Source organism: Lipotes vexillifer, unplaced genomic scaffold (genome assembly GCF_000442215.2).
Source record: "Lipotes vexillifer unplaced genomic scaffold, Lipotes_vexillifer_v1.1 scaffold262, whole genome shotgun sequence".
Classification (NCBI taxonomy): domain Eukaryota; kingdom Metazoa; phylum Chordata; class Mammalia; order Artiodactyla; family Lipotidae; genus Lipotes; species Lipotes vexillifer.
The window spans coordinates 1,030,793-1,048,092 of NW_006798529.1; positions in this window are offsets into that span (position 1 = coordinate 1,030,793).

The following is a 17,300-nucleotide window of genomic DNA, read 5'->3' on the forward strand; positions in this document are numbered from 1 at the left end:
ACGTGGGCAGGAGAGGAAATGAGCTTCACTTTAATTCTTCTCGACGACTGTACTATCTGGGTGACTTCATCAGAGCCACCGAGAGGGAATAGGATCATTTGACCCTACATAAAAGGACTTTGGTTTTCTGTGCTTTTCAATTCTTGTGTCATGCCATTAATTGCATGCTTGCGTGTCTCTGCCCCTTGATCTCAGGCTGCCATCTGTCACTTCTGACCACAGCTCTTCCCTCCTAGTATTGGACTTCTCATCTACAATAGCCTTAGACATGCAGTGCTCACCTCCATTGACTTGGTGTCTGAAAGAAACCCGAGGGGTTTTGTTGTACAGCCGCCACCTCCAGGAAGCCTCCTCTGTTGTCCTTTCTTCCCCTCTGAATGGTATAAGGGTTGGGAGCATTAGGAATGCCTGAGTTCAGATTCCTGCCTTGTGACCAGCCGGGTGACCTTGGGTAACTTATTGTTCTTATGCCTCAGTTTTCTCTTCTGTAAAGTAGGAATGATCATTGTATCTAATGCATGAGGGTGTTCTGGAGATTAAATCAATTAATATTTGTAAGGCACTGAAAGCACTTTCTGGCACTACTATATAGTTACTAAATAACCAGGATTGATTCTTTCTTTTTTAGTCCCTCACTGTATCATCTATACTTATGAAACATACAGATGTGAAAATAACCATAATGTTCTTAGGTTTATTTCATGAGTAGAGGAAGGAAAAGACGTGATGTGTGATTTATCTCTTTTAATGTTTTGGGTGCATGGTTGCTCATTTTCCTTTTTCTGAATTTTTCACCATTCTTTTAGCTAAATGGCAGCACCCACATCCTCTGCCATGTCCTGTAACACGGGCTGTGTACCCCTGACCACTCTGTCACAGATTATGAAACCAACCGTGATCATCTGAGTCAAGGCTAGCCCACATCCAGCTATCCCTCTGACCAGAGGCAGAACTGGGTCATGAGGCCTAAGTCCATGCTATTTGGGGATCCTCTTTATGAAAAATAATGTAAAGTTTATGTATGACAGTAAATATATATTTAGAATGAGAAAATACATTTCAACAAATTACAGATTTTTAAGAAATTGACAAATATTCAGAAGAACAAAATAATTTGTACTCATTTACTGCCTTAAACATTTCAAAAATTCTTTACCCCTGCATTTTTGGCCACTTGTACATATAAGTAAACTTTTATAATATCATTTTTTTCCAGAGAGAAAAAAAAAGATAATTCATGGGTGATTTTTTAAAATTATTGTTTAAAAAAGTTTCTTTCAACTTCACAACTCATTGGTAATATGTAGATTTTTAAACATTTTAATATAATTTTTAAAGGTTACTTTCCATTTACAGTTATCATAAAATACTGCTATTCATGTAGAGTTTTAAGATGTGGCCAAGCATAAAAAAACATTGTTAGATATCTTATATGGATGAGCTGTTAAGAATATATGTCTTGTTTTGGAATAGAGGCATGGATGAAGAGAACAAACGTATGGATTCTGGGGCCGTGGGGGAGAGAGGGGGATGGGATGAATTGGGAGATTGGGATTGACATGTATATATATATATATATATATATATATATAACTACTATGTATAAAATCGGTAACTAATGAGAACCTACTGTATAGCAAAGGGAACTCTACTCAGTGCTCTGTGGTGACCTAAATGGGAAGGAAATCCAAAATCAAGGGGATATATGTATACGTATAGCTGATTCACTTTGCTGTGCAGCAGAAACTAACACAACATTGTAAAGCAACTCTACTCCAATAAAAATGAAAAAAAAAAGAGACCTGATACCTTGCAAAAAAAAAAAAAAAAAAATTTAACTGCTGTTTGTAGCTCTACCAGGGGCTTTTGCATTACAAACCCAATTTCACTTAAAAGAAGGATTATGTTTTTATACCTGAATGCACTGCATAGTCTAGTATATTCGTGACAGGGTAAGACTTCCATTTCTACCATTTCTACCGGTATTACTGAAAACTCAATGCTCTCTTATAGAATTACACATCTGATACATGGAAGAAATGTTCACAAGTAGCTTCTGTCCCTGCTGTATCTCCTTTATTCATCTACATCCAGGGCTGAGCACTGAGGACACATTCATATCCCCACAGGACCTCTTGCCTCACTGCTTCCTGTTACCATGGCAGGTAGGTTAACACCACAGGTAGTCAATGGTTTCCTGAAGCCAGACCATTTACATCAGGAGAACAAGGAGAATTTAGCTTTTCTTGGAAGTAACTGTGAATGTACAAAATCCAAACTAAATGTATACTCAACTTTCCCTTCTCTAGGTCCCCAAAATGTTCTGGCTGCCCCAAGATTTACTGGGACGAGGGCCAGTGTGAAGGAGCGAAAGTCAGAGCAGAAAGAGACAGCTGTCTTAACCAATGTGGATAAACTATCTTACTAGGGCAGATATCTGAAGACACATGACCACAGGAACACATTCCTAGGGTTCCTCCTCAGCCGAGGAGGGGGCCCAAGCAAGTGAAGATATACATCTTAAGCTTCATTAGCTTAAGATGCACATGTGCTTTGGCCAGAGACCTCAAGTCTCTGCAGATTGGCTGGAAAAGATGAGCTGAGTTAAGGAGATCTCTTGCCAAGTGTTTTGGAAGTGGAATTCTGAGCTTGTTGCCAAAATGCTATAGGGATCTGAGCTAAGTCCTGGGTACTCAGACTAGGGAAATGATCAGGGCATTGTATAAGTTGAAATAGAAAGATGCTAATCAAGAAGGAGCAGGGGGGAGGGGGTGAATTACGTGTGCTGCTAAGATAGCCACTGTGACCTTGGAGAGGCCCAGGAAATGCATAGATTTCCCAGAACTGCTGTGATTACAGCCTTCTCTGAGGTGTGTTTCGGGGGCTTTATCTGAATCCCCAGGCCAGCACTCTGTATCCCCATGATAAACCCCATTACTGGAGCCAGTCTGAGTAAGTGCTTCATCCCTGCAACTGAAGAGCTTGCTAAGGTATTTCTCTCTCCTGCCTTAGTGCAGTATCTGCTACCTACATTGACTTTTGCTTGAAAGAAAGGAAACGGTTAGGAAGGGCCCATGGCCATGAGGGCCTCCAGTATCAATTCAAGTTTCTCAGTAATCATGTTTGTCCCTTTGTTGTCATATGGTAGCTCTGAATAGTCGAACTAATAAGAGTTATTCTTATATGAAGCAAGAGTGTGGACAGTGGGGTGTAATTTTAGGGGAAAATTGAAAGTTGATTCATGTCTACCCCAAGTCTGGGGTGGCTCCAAAAAGAAGTTTGTCCTTGGAAACCACATAGGGACACATCTCCAGAAAGAAAAGAAAACTCTTCTCTCTCAAATGCCATGTCCTTTCTGATGTCTTCCTATTTCTTTCTGTTAGTGAGTATTTATCTTAAGCTTAGGATGTAGCTAGGACCGTTCTAGTCTAGAAGATACAAAAAAGAACATGACATGGAGTCTTGTTTTAATTTGTTGATAGCCTAGTAATTACCTTATATCCTTCCCAAACCATTGCCTGTTAAAGGCCCACCATCATTATGATGTTCACAAAGACATTTTCAGAAATTAACCACACTTAACAAAACCACAAAGCCTCTGTCTTGGAAAGTACCATCATCTTATCATTTTGTTCTTTTAAATTAAGACTCTTTGAAATAGACTTATTTGTATAACCCTACAAAAACTTCTCATGAATAAACATGCACATCAAAATATATATATTCTTGGGACCATATATATTTCAACTTGGATTCAGAAAATATGATCACTTATTTGACAACTAATTAGGTACTCCTTAGCACTGTTAGTTTTCATTCTTTGTATTTTTGCCCCAGTTTCCCAGTTGGACCAGAGTCTCCAAGGACAAACATTATGTTTAAAATCTTAGAGTGTTTCACACTTGTATTTTCTGCATGTCCTATAAACGGTTGTGAATTCATTTTGCAGTGTTTGGATTACGGGATCCCTCTCTTTATGGGATTATAGCCTTTGTAAAGATTTAATTATTACTTCTTGATTTTCTAATCCAGTCCATAGCCTATATTTGATTACTGCAAAATCTCTCTGGAGAACAAGGAAATATTATTATTACTAAGACACATGAGGGGGCTGCATCTTAGAGAAGTTGCAGAATTTACTAGCCACAAAAGAGGATGATGTAATGGAGAATTTTCCTGCCACTGGCTTTGTCCTCTTTCAGCCAGATCATAGTGTCTCTCAGAAATTCAATCCCCTGATGATCACCAGGGCATAGAGATGGAGGCAATGGATTGAACGGGCAAATAAAAGAAAAATGGAGATGAGCAATCTCATGGTAACCATTGCTGGCCCACTTTCTTCACCAGATCCTTGTAGATATTAACAAGTTCATATGTGGATGTCTGACTCTTCTCCAACCCACCCCTTCTTTTATCTTCTTGTTAGATGTGTCAATAAGGTTTGAGAGGTTAAATTTCAAATGCCTAGACAGGGGAGGAAACCTACCATGTTAATTCTGCAGATGCAGAGTCCCTACCTAATGTGGATTCAATCCCATTCTTTTATTAATTCTACTATGTGTTTATTTATTTGGCTTTTGGTAGGACAATTTCCTAGGGATGTAAAATCCATCCTCATGTCCCATCACCTCCAGGGCAGAGCCCGCACTTCTTGCCATGGAGTTCAAGGCCACAGTACTGCCGTTTTACTAGCCTCTCCATTGCTGCTGGACAACACTGTTTGTTTCAGTTGTGTGACACAAAACCCAGGTTCAAGGTCAGCCTGACCCTAATGAGATGGCTCTGACACTGGTGATGACCACGTTGGCTTATTGAAGATCACTCTCTTGGCCAGTATCTGGCAGAGCTGGGCTCCCCATTGCCCACCTGGTCCCGAGCTGAGATTCTTTCTCTTTCATGGTGAACTTCAGAGTGATACCATACATGTTGGAAAGTGCTATGGGATCTGATGCCAGAGGTTTTGGACTGATTTGGGAAATAAATGAACTGTATCCTTTTAGCAATAAACTCCTAGTTTTTCCAACAAAGCCCAACAGATACTTCTGGGGTCAAGGGAAGTCCATGCTTCCTCATGCTCTGCCTGGAGTTACTTCTCAGGCTGAACTGTCTTTCACTGGAGTAGCTGGGCTCCTCTGTGTCAGCCATAAAAGTTTGGTCACTGACAATAGCCCAAAAGCCCATAGAGAAGGGAAAAGATTCTTGCTCTCAGGACCGCCAAATGGTGGCCATAAATTAAAACCCCTCCACTGTTGAGTTTTTATGTTGGTGTTCTGTTAGCATGCAGGTATATCTACTAGACCTTCTGTCTTCTGTTATTTGTTTCTGGAATATTCTGAGGATTGCCAGAATCCCCAAGCCCATCAGCTACAACTTGGCTGCCCAAACAGTTTGTTGTCCATGTGTGACTGTCACATTGCCAAACTAACATGGGCCTGGTGGGGCTGTAGGTGGGTTTGGGAGTTTTCCCCATACCTCAGAAAACTAACAGCCAAGTAATGATAGAGACAATGAATTCATCTCTCTCTTTTTTTTTGCTGATATTGCTTTGATTTTAAATTAATGAAATAAACATCCTTAAAAAAAATAAAACAAACTAAGCATTGCATGCGAGAGCCTCAGACTGTCAGCTTAAACCAATCTGAAAGTTATGCCTTTGAATGCAGACATTGGACATGAAAAAGACCTTGCGGGTCATAAAGCTCCCCCCCTGCCAATATCAGAGGAGCCCTGGGCTGGTTTGGGGGGTGTGAGCGTCTCAAATTCCCTTCCATCCAAATCAAGGGAGGATTGGGTTGAGTTCTGCCTCTGGTTAGTCACGCCCTGTGGGGTGAGTCGCAGCTATTGCTGGAGCTCACAGCCGCCCTCCCCGGCACAGCCTTGATTCTCAACCTTCTCTGATCAAAGGAAATGGGACCATTACCCCCGTCACTACCTGACCCCAGACTCTGGCCAAAACCTTGGGCATAGTCTTTGAGTCTTAAGGATGTGCCATGGGATGTGTAAACAACTCCAAGAGGTTCTAATCCAGGTCCCCCACCTAGCCATGGGTTAGAGAGAATTGCCCCATCTCTGTTGTTAATTACATTTAGCCCCGTGAGGGTCTGGTTGGGGCACAGCCATCCAAGTGTTTATCTCAGCTTCGACTCTACCTCCCTCCTGCCACCTCTTTGTGTCCAGGGTGAGACAAAGCCAGCATCTCCCTTCAAGATCACATGCCTGCATTCCGGCCAGTTCTCATTCTTTGCTTGTGTTGAGAAAACTGTGGGGAATTTCATCCTGATTTTCAAACAGCCTCGTCTCCCTGGAAGACACAGCTTGGTGTCTTTGTCCAGTGAATTACTGCAGCTTGACACACTTGGAGAAATATTTTTGTCATAACCCACTGCTTGCTGCACTGTCGATCCAATTATTTGGAACAAGCAATCTGTCATTCTATTGTTCCTTTCCAATAGTTTGACTTTGGTGACAGTTGTAGAAAAGAAACAAGTACTTTCAATTTTAAAAAAGAGGTGAGGAGAGCAACCTAAAAGAATATCTTAAATATGTATCTATCTCTGAGGTTACTAGCGGCCAGGGGTCTGCAGACCTGATCACATCAAAGGGCAAAGAGTGCTCTCCCAGATAACGAATATCCTGGAATAAGGAAACTCAATCACATGTTTTGGCCACTTTGGTGCTACCAAAAACCACCAGCTTTCTGGAGCTGTTTATATGGGATGATCTGATTAGTTCTATTAATTAAAAGGGTTTTTGCTTTCTCTAGCCTTACTTGAAATCAGTAACTGCCATACTGCAAGCATTGTAAAGTATGAAATTCATTATGGGTATATACACCTACTTTTTCAGAACCACAAAAGAGGACTCCTGATTCAGGAACAGAACTTTCCTTTCTTATTTGAGAATTTAATTATTTTAAAAAATATACAAAAGTATAAGAATTAAATATAATCTAATGACAACATTATCCTTATAATATTGAAGGAGAAACCAACATTCGGAACAAAACAGATATGAAACAAACAGTTATTTAAATTAGAACTAATATATAAAAAAATTGGCATATCAATTTGTCAGAATTTGGAGTTGACCACAAAGATGAATCCAGCAAGTGTTTTCCAACTTGAGCCTTGTGTTAATTGGCCAGGGCTGCCATGACAAAGTACCACAGACCAGGTAGCTCGAACAACTGAAATGCATTGACTTAGCTTGGGAGGCTGGAAGTTAAAGACCAAGGTGCTAAGTTGGTTTCCTCTTAAGCCTCTGTCCTTGACTTGTAGATGGCAGCCTTCTCCCTGTGTCTTCACATCACCTTCCCTTTGTGTGTACATGTGTTTAAATCTCCTCTTCTTATAAGGATACCAGTCATATTGGATTAGGGTGAACCCTAATGACTTCTTTTTAACTTAATTATCTCTTAAAAAACCCTGTCTCCAAATACAGTCACATTCTGAGGTTAGAACTTCAACATATGTATTTGGGGAGGGACATGATTCAGCCTCTATCAGGCCCTTCAAGCTACCACAGCCAACTCTGCATCCTTAACAGTTGGCTTCCAGTTAGCACTGTTCTGCAGGAGGTTGCATGGGCCTCATCCTGAAACCCATGGTCTTTTCTAATCCATAATTACATCCAGACCTGCTCACATGGGTCCACTGGATTCTCCCTATTTTTGCATCTTTACATGTGGCTTCTCCTTGCCTTACAGATCCCATAATCATTTGCCTTCCAGCTTTTCTGTCTTTGCTCACCCCATGTAACACCCTTCTTCCAAATTCCTTCCCATCCCACAGGCCATTCCTTTGTTCAGAGCCTGTAGCTCTTGATTTTCAGGCTTCGTTGAAGCTGAGGGATCTGAACTCATGTTATGGAGGAACTTTGTGTGCTCAATCAAAGGCAATTAGAATACTCTGCAAAATCATCCACTTTGCAGGTTTATTTTAATTTTGAATAGCTAAACTAAATTCCAAGTGTTAACATTTACACTGGCCTGGTGGATTTTGAATCTCCCGAAGTGAATATATATTTGAGTGTGTATTATGGAAGTTATATGCATCAAAGCAATTACTCTAATGTAAAACTAAATAACCAACACATATTAAAACTTCAGAGAAACGTTTCACCATGCTTTTTATTCTGAGGCAAATGAGGACCAAAAGCCACAGAGATAAATCATTAGACATCTGGGAACAGGCCCCAGTGCTTTCCAAAACTCTGTCTTTTGGACACATGTCTTTCAGAATGGATGCATAGGGTTCAAGTTATTTGAGGGAAATGCACCAAGTCCAACAAACATGGAATCCTCAGAATGTGGTTAGCAGAAGGAACAGTTCATACAGATACACTGTCATTCAGAAAGATCTCTGAACGATCCTTGTGATAAATGCCATGGTATGGCTAGTGAGAGCATCGATTGCGGGCTGCAGTGATTCAGAGAAAGGGAAGAACTTCCCTGCCAGAGAGACTAAAAGGAATCATTGCAGGGATCAACAAACACATGAATGCCCAAATATTTGTGGAGTCACAGGGAAAAGTGGATGCCACATTCAACTTCAAATAAACTTGGGTTCAAATTCCAGTTCTTAACCTGCTTTGGAAAATCGTTAACTTCGTTGTGCCTCAATCATCTCGTTTGTACAATGGGGCTAATAAATCTGCTTGTCAGATAGTATGAAACTTAGAGATGATGCCTGCAATGTACCAGGCCCAGTTTTAAGCCCACAGTGGCCACTTTTTAAAAAAGGGCTCTTGTTAAGGTTTTAGTCCAGTGGAAATTTTACAAAATGAGTAGGAGGAGATAAGATTGAGGAGATACTGCCAAAATGTAGAGGCAGACACACAAAAGAAAAAGATCCTAGTGACTGACAATTATCTAGAACTCAGAGTATAAATCATGCATCTCTGTTACATATATGATGAGCATGAATCCATTCAGTGGCAAATCTCCAGGATTCTTCAGCCAAGGACTATAATCGTCAATGGATGTTTTGCATGAGAGGGAATTTTCCTGTTACACTTAATCTGAGACTGTTATTTCGAATGTTTGTAAAAAAGATTATATGACATATCTCATCTCCCTAACCTGCTAACGCACAGGGGGAAAGGCAAGGCTTTTGCAGAGTGTTACTGGAAAAGCAAACTTTCCTAAATTTCAGGATTATGCAAAGACTCTTGCACAAGAAGGATTGGAAGCAGGAGTTTAGATTGTGGTGGATACTGTCTATTTTTAAAGTCTTAACTGTGAAATGCTGTCAAAGATAGTGAAGGAGGACTGTAGTCACTTCAGGGACCTGATCAAAGCAGGAGAACCCCAGTGGAGAATGGTCCTGGATGCAGGCCAAGGTGGGATGTGGAAGAAAACAAGTGAATGACACAGCATCGCATCAAAGAGAGCTCCATCCTGTACCCAGGATGCAGTGGAGAGCTGTCCTCAGTTCATAGTGAGAAAAGATTTGCATTATCAGGCCATGATTTCATGTCGTTTGCACATATAGATGGCTTAAATATGTAAATGGAAACTGATTTCTTCTACTGTGTAGATTTAGACTTTTTCAGCTAAGCCTCTCTCTTGTCATTATGAATCCTGAATTCAAGATTCTTGATACTTTTCACTAATGAAATGGGAAGAGATGTTAGGAAGAGTGCTAGCTATTTTATATACATGATTTCTTTATATTGTCATAATAATCCTGAGCTATGTTATTCCACCCATTTCGTGGAAACAGCAGGACAGAGACTAGAGAGAGGCAAAAGAAGGGCCCACCTGCACAACTTAAGGTGGCTTTCACTGTCAGGTGCCTACACTTGTATAAACTTTAGGGCAAGTGCTTCCTTAAATATGACACCCTAGATGTCTTGCTTGCCTAGCTTTTAGGAAACAGATACAAGGAAGAGAGACCTGGCCACCATTACCAAGTTGGTTCTACTTAGGCCTTAAATTTCTCCCATTTGAAACCAGCTGATATTTGTCGAGACCCTGGTGGCCAATGGTGCACTATCCTGGTGAGATGTCCCCCTAGGGAAGGGGCCCTAAACCACCTGAACAAGATCTATTTCTGATCATAAAATCAAAGAAGAACTATAGCAGCGTTCTGCACAAGCTCACATACAATAAAAGGAATTGGATCTGGTCTCCAGGGATACCTGGGAACATAGCCAAATGGAGGGAGATGTTTGGTGCCAGGTGACTGACTTGCCCCAATCAAGAAGGCAAATGGACAAACAGAAAGAAACTCCTGTTGATCCACACAGTGGAATCCAGCGAGGCCGGGATAATAGAGGTGGCAGAGGGTGGAAAGGGTGGAACTGGACTCCAAACAATCCTCATCTGGAGCAAAACTGTCCTTACACCCCGGCATGTGGAGCACACAGTATGCAGGGTTGGGTGGCTTCCCAGCCTGTTCCGAACCGGGGGCCAGCAACCTCCTCCTGAGAGGAGAGGCATGTGCTGTAACTGTTATCTGGGAGGGACATCTGTGATCTCAGCGCTCCAGGCACAGGCTCTGGCAGTACACCGAAGCCACCCAGACATTCAGCTTGTCTCTTCGTCTGCTGGGGGTGGTCTACATCCCACAGGTCCAGCCATGGCCACCTGTGAGGCTGCATGTCAGGTGCAAGACAGCATTCCTAGAATAAGATGTCATTTGTCTATTTATGTTGGAGCCAGATAACAGAAGGTAAAAATACAAAAGCTAGGAGTGTTCCAAATGGAGGTCTCCTTGGTGTTCATGTAGCCTGGTGCTGCCTCTTCATCGTACAGAAGAATCCAAAGCCCAGGTAAACTAAATGGGTTTTGCAAGTCCTGGAACAAGAGTAGGATGCTCAGAAGCCAACAGGACCACCATACATGGTCACAGAACCCAAAGATCATGTCCTTTTAAACCCTGAGTTAAGTTTCAATCTTTTTTCATTCATTTAGAAAACCTGGATCAAGGACAATACACATATAGGAAGCCCAAAGGTAAATAAATCTTGCTACAACGTACATTCACTTTGTTTATTATTTGTTTGTTTCATTTTGCTTAGCCTGTCCACTTATGTGTCTAGAACCTGACCCTGACATAGGGTTCAACTGGGTCTACCTCTTCCACGTATGTAGGTATGTATTTAATTTTATTGGAGTATAGTTGATTTACAATGTTGTGTTAGTTTCAGTTATACAGCAAAGTGATTCAGTTATACATATACATATATTCATTCTTTTCATGTATGTATTTATATCATAGCTAAACAGTTCCTCTGAAGGGCAATGATCTGTTCAGAATGCAAGATGACCAGGTGGTAAGCAATCTGAGTTGCCCAGAGAAGAGAGGACACCTGTTTTGTAATAAGGTGACTGTAGGAAAGATGGAGCAATAAGATGATTCAGCATCTATTTAGGAGATAGAGTTTATAGTATTTGCTGATGAGCTGAATTTGTGGCAGATGGTGGAATATTTGAAAATGCTGGTAAAGTTTTCAAATTGTGAGGTTTTCAAAACATATAGCAGTCAAAGAAGAAACAAGTCAATGATATTACTTCTTGGGCTCAGCAAATCTCTCTGACTTTACTTAGACTTAACTTGTTGCTTGGATGACTTCAGTCTGTGGTTTTTGTGGCACTAACTAAACTCTAGGCAAAATTTGAGAGGTTTTAAGGGCTCCCCTTATTTTCCACATCAATATTCTGAAGACCAAAATGAACTTTCTGAATACCTGGATATAAAGTCCCACATTCAGGAGGCATTTAATGGACCTGAGATAAAAAAAAAAAAAAAAAAAAAAAAAAGAAAATATAAAGGCCCCCAAAATGACTGTGATAGATAAGAGTGGAAAAAAAAAAAAAAAAAAAAAAAAAAGGATAAGAAGACATGTTCTCATTTCAGCAAGTCAGACAGATGGGTCCGCACTGGACCATGTCCTGTGATCTGGCTGTGTGGAGGTGTGACCATGAGCCAGGAGGGACAGGGGCAGGAAAAGTGTCTTGAGTTCTCAAAATAGCCTCATTTCCAAGAGGTCAAGGGAAAAAAGATCATTTCTATTGGAGGTGTCATGGACTGACTGTATCTTCCCAAAACTACTATGTTGACCAAGGATGGGAGGTGATTAGGTCATGAGGGTTGGCCCCTAATGGATGGATTAGTGCCTTTATAGATGGAACCCCAGAAAGCTTCCCTTGCCTTCTTTCTACCATGTGAGGATATAAGGAGAAGATAGCATTGTTCAACCTGGAAGAGCTACCACCTGAACCCAGCCATGCTGGCACCCTGACCTTGGACTTGCAGCCTGTGAGAAATAAATTTCTGTTGTTTACAAAGTGCTCAATCTGTGGTACTTTGCTATAGCAGCCAGACTGGACTAAGATAACAGGGAACAACACCAACAAAGGCAGAGAGGCAGCAGGGAAGAGGGGGGAGTAGGGAGGGCAGCATTGGTGGATAGAGAAGAGTTTGTAGGATTACAAGCAGGGGAGTAACATAATTAGGTTTCTGTTTATCAAAGAGACCTTTAGTTGGGGTGAACAGAAAAGATCTGAGCATTCAAGAGAAGATATGGTTAGGACTTATTATATTATTCCAGTAGAGAGTAGACAACAATTTGGTTAATGTAGTAGTGGTACCAATTTTTTTGAGAAGAAGTAACAGATTCCCAGATTTGGTTGTCAATCCAAATTCATATAACCAAAACAATGTCTGATAGGTATATAATGAGTCACATATAATTTTAAATGTTCTAGTAGCCACATTGAGATTGTCATACTGAGTGAAGTAAGTCTGACAGAGAAAGACAAATATCATATGATATTTCTTATATGTGGAATCTGAAAAAATGGTACAAATGAACCTACTTACAAAACAGCAATAGAGTCACAGATGTAGAAAACAAATTTATGGTTACCAAGAGGGAAAGACAGGGGGAGGGATAAATTAGGAGATTAGGATTGACATATACACACTATTATATATAAAATAGATAACTAATAAGGACCTACTGTATAGCACAGGGAACTCTACTCAATACTCTGTAATGGTCTATATGGGAAAATAATCTAAAAAAAGAGTGGGTATATGTATATGCATAACTGACTCACTTTGCTGTACAGCAGAAACTAACACTACATTGTAAATCAACTATACTCCAATAAAAATTAATTTAAAAAAAAGAATAAAGGGCATGAGGAAAGTTCACAATTTCCCTTTCAAATAAATCTGTCACTATTTAAAAAACAAAACAAAAAAGAAAACAAAAGAAACAAAAATGCTCTGGTAGCCACATTCAAAAAGAGTAAAAAACAAACAAAACAAAAGAATTGATTTTAATATTTTATTTATCTCTATCTATCCAAAATATCATTTTAACACATAAATCAACATAAAATACCAATGAGATATTTTACGTACCTTTCTTCTCCACAAAATCTGGTGGTATTACATGCTCATAGCACATCTCAATTTGATCTAGCTGCATTTCAAGTGAAGCACTTAACAGTGATATCCACTACTGGCTACTCTCATGCACAACTTTGATCTAGAATCTTCTAGAATTCCCACTTGAAAACTGAGCCAGTGACCTCCTGTACAGATTCATCCCTGGTGTCCCACCACAAATACTGAACCTGGAGCCTGGAGACTCCAATTCCAGCCTCAGCAGCTCTACAAAGTTGCAATAAGGTCTGGGGGTAATATAATCAATGGCTTGGACTTGAGTTGTCCTTTGTCTACTTGAAAGGGCTGGAAGTAATGATCTCTTTTAGCTCTGAGGTCCAATGATTGAATAATTTTTCAGTGGTGGTGGTGGGGGAAATTCCAGGAGATGCTTCTGAAGGACTGCCACAGCCTACAGTTTCCATGTGTGGACATCGTTCTTCTGCGGAGAAGTTTCACCCCAAGCCCTATTCATGTCTGAAACGGGGAAGATGGGTTGGCTGAGTCAGTCATTGGACAGAAACCCTGAGAGTGCATCTCTAGGTCCATGGGATGCGGACAGGTGGTTCGGCTGCCAGGCTTGTCCCATTTGTCAGGACTAAGCAGGATGAAGCCAGAAGGCACTGGCAGGTAAGAGGTGGCTTGGAACTAATCTCTGGATTCATCATTTGTTGTCCCAAGTCCCTTCTTGCAAAAGGTGAGGTGTTAACCTATCTGGCTGCATTTCAGCCCAGAAAAAATCGTCTCCTCACCTGAATTCCCCTAAAAGCTTCAGCTGGCCAAATTTTCTTCCTTTCATCTCCTGCTCTGCAATGGACTCAGCCCAAGAAATGCCAGGTTGCAGAAGAAGCTGGGGAGAGATGGGTGTGTAAAACTATTTCCTGTCGGGCTTCCCTGGTGGCGCAGTGGTAGAGAGTCCGCCTGCCGATGTGGGGGACATGGGTTCGTGCCCCGGTCTGGGAAGATCCCACATGCCACAGAGCGGCTGGGCCCGTGAGCCATGTCCGCTGAGCCTGCGCATCCGGAGCCTGTGCTCCGCAACGGGAGAGACCACAACAGTGAGAGGCCCGCGTACCACAAAAAAAAAAGAAAAAATCCTGTCAACCCGACTAACAGTTCTGGGTGGTATCCTTTCATTCTGAGTTAAGAAAAGAGATGGAAAACTTATATTCACAAACAGATTGGCAAGTGGATACATGACTAAGAGAAAGAGACCGAGAAGGAGACAGAAACAGAGAGGTTTGTTGTGAATGTAAACTTACACTGACATCTTCAAAATTAACAATTGCTCTGAAGTCTCAAATCTCTAGGATGGTGCATAGACCTGATAGGTGAGCAAAATATTACTCGGGGAAGCCAAAATCAGTTTCACATACACAAAACTCCTGTACTTTTCTCACTGCAAAAAAAAAAAAAAAAATCATTGGACCCTAATCAAATATTATGGGGTATTTCTTTGCATGTAATTCTCACAGATCTGGTTAACAAAATAATTAGCATGGGTGTGAGTGCTGACTTATAGTGGAAATATTTCTTTATTTTTTCCCATATTTGATTTGATTTGGGATTGAGACTGGATTGAGCTTCACTACTCTGTCATCAGCCAGCTAGATTCATCCAAGTCACTGTGAATTCTGTAACCGTCTGTAAGCGTCTCCTGTGAAGTGCTTCTATGAAGTCCTCAGCCTGAGCTCCGCCCTCCCATGTACCACTCTCCCTACCCTGTCATTCCCTCTGTCTCTGTATTATTCACTTTTTCAACTGAAAATGATCTATGGGAGAGTTTCTCAAAGCAGGGGTCAAGGACCATTTTTATTATAGTTGTGTAGGGTGTAGCTGAAAACAATATTTCTAGATCCCACCCTAGGACTTCTGAATTAGAATTGGCCTTTGTAACAAGTATCCAGGTAATTCTAATGCTCCTTTAATTTTGGGAATGTTCTAGAAGGGCAGTGGTTTTCTTGTCCTTTGTTGCACATTGGAATCACCTGGAGAGTTTTCAAAAGTATTGAAACTTCCTGGGTTCCACCTTCAGATATTCTGATTTAATTGACATGTGGCATGAGTTTAAAAATACAGGATTTTTAAGAGCTCCTCAGCGATTCTAATGTGTGGCCAAGGTTAAGAAACACTATTTGGGTTTAGGTTAAATACTCTGTACTGTTTGGTAATTTGTTAAAAGGTACTAAGTGCCCTCAAAACACACACACACACACACACACACACACACACACACACACACGGACATACACACACATATACTACCTGCACTGGTGTGACTTCCCAGCCTTGCCACTTGTTCACCCTTCTTAACCGCCCCGGGCAGAATCTTTGAAAGTCAATCATACCCTAAGCTTTGACACCTTGAAGTTGAAACTTAATATTATAAAACAGTCAGGAGACTATTCTTTGCATTTTTTTTCAGTTTATTCGCTTTGCTGCAACCTTCACTCATTAGCAAAAGAACATTCTGATACACAATTCTCCATGCGAAGAGTAAACATCCAGACATATCCCCCATTGCACTTCTAATGGCTCACCCAACTTCCAGGCCCTGGCATACTGATGCCCCCTTAGTCCCCATCCCATATCCCAACAGTTATTTATATGATGATCATTTTAAACATCTTATTCCACTCTGTGGTTCCACAGGAACAAAATAGTCTGGACCCTGGAGTGGAGGTGACCTGAGTCTTGCTTAATGTTTATACTTGAGAAAAGAAATGCATTTTTTTCTTTCCTAGTAAATATCTTCTCCATTGATAGTCTAATTTATTTTCAGCTAGAAAGCCTGAGGCTATAGTTTCCTCAGAGGCTAAGAAATGAGTTTGTGGATGACCAAGGCCAAGTGGAGGGTATGCCTGCAGAACAGCACAGTTGCTGATATCCAGACCCAAGTGGCTGAGACCCCAGGCTCCTTGTCACTGTCATGGGCACCTGAATCAAAACAGGACAGGTGATCTGTTCCTCTGTGATAGTCACCGCTAGGTGCCCTCCTGGCTGCCCACATTAGCATGGCAGCTGTAAATTTCCTAGGATATTTTGCCAGGAATCTACATTTAGATAGAATATTTTATAAAGTAGAAAACCTGACAATTTCGGTGCTTTCTTTCTTCTCTCTCTTTTTTTTTTTTTTTTTGGTGGATAGGTAAAACAGTAATTTTGTAACATCTTCAATAAGGGAAGATTACAACACATATTCTAGCCTATTATAAATATTGAAAAATATATTAATCCTATATTCTGCAAGCCCCCTAAATAAGCTGACAGAGCCCCTGGGATCTGTTAAGGAGACAGATGGCAAGCTCTCAGTTGTACATATCTTCCTTCTAATTTAAAGGCTGTTAACCTCCTCTTTCTTCTGTTGAAAAGTAGGTAAAGAATTGGTGAGTTATAACTTAGGCCCTTTTTCTTTTTACAATGTTCCCTTTTCCCCTCTGTGTCTGGGTGCTATTCTTCTTTCTTTATTTATGAACTATGAACTTTCTCACTTTTTATATGTTAATATTAACATATATACATGTATATGTATATATATATATATATATATATATATATATATATAAACTTTAAGTAGAACTGAATTGTGACTCAAGACTTAATTAATTCCTTAAGGCTTAAATCACCATTTTTGTGTCTAAAAATAAAATTAAACTTTTGTTTTGACTAGTCATACTGTGTACACAAATTATTACAATGAACTGATCTTTTTAATTTTTTCTACTCTCAATATTTTAATTTGTGTTTGATTAAGGATAAACCTTAATCACAATGCTTCTCATCTATTTTCCCAAACCTCCTTGTTTCAATGTTTAAGACCTATGCCAGGTGAGTCTCCTATGGAAATCGTGGTAGGTAGCCTCCAATGGGGCTCCTAGTGAATCACCTCTCCTTATATTC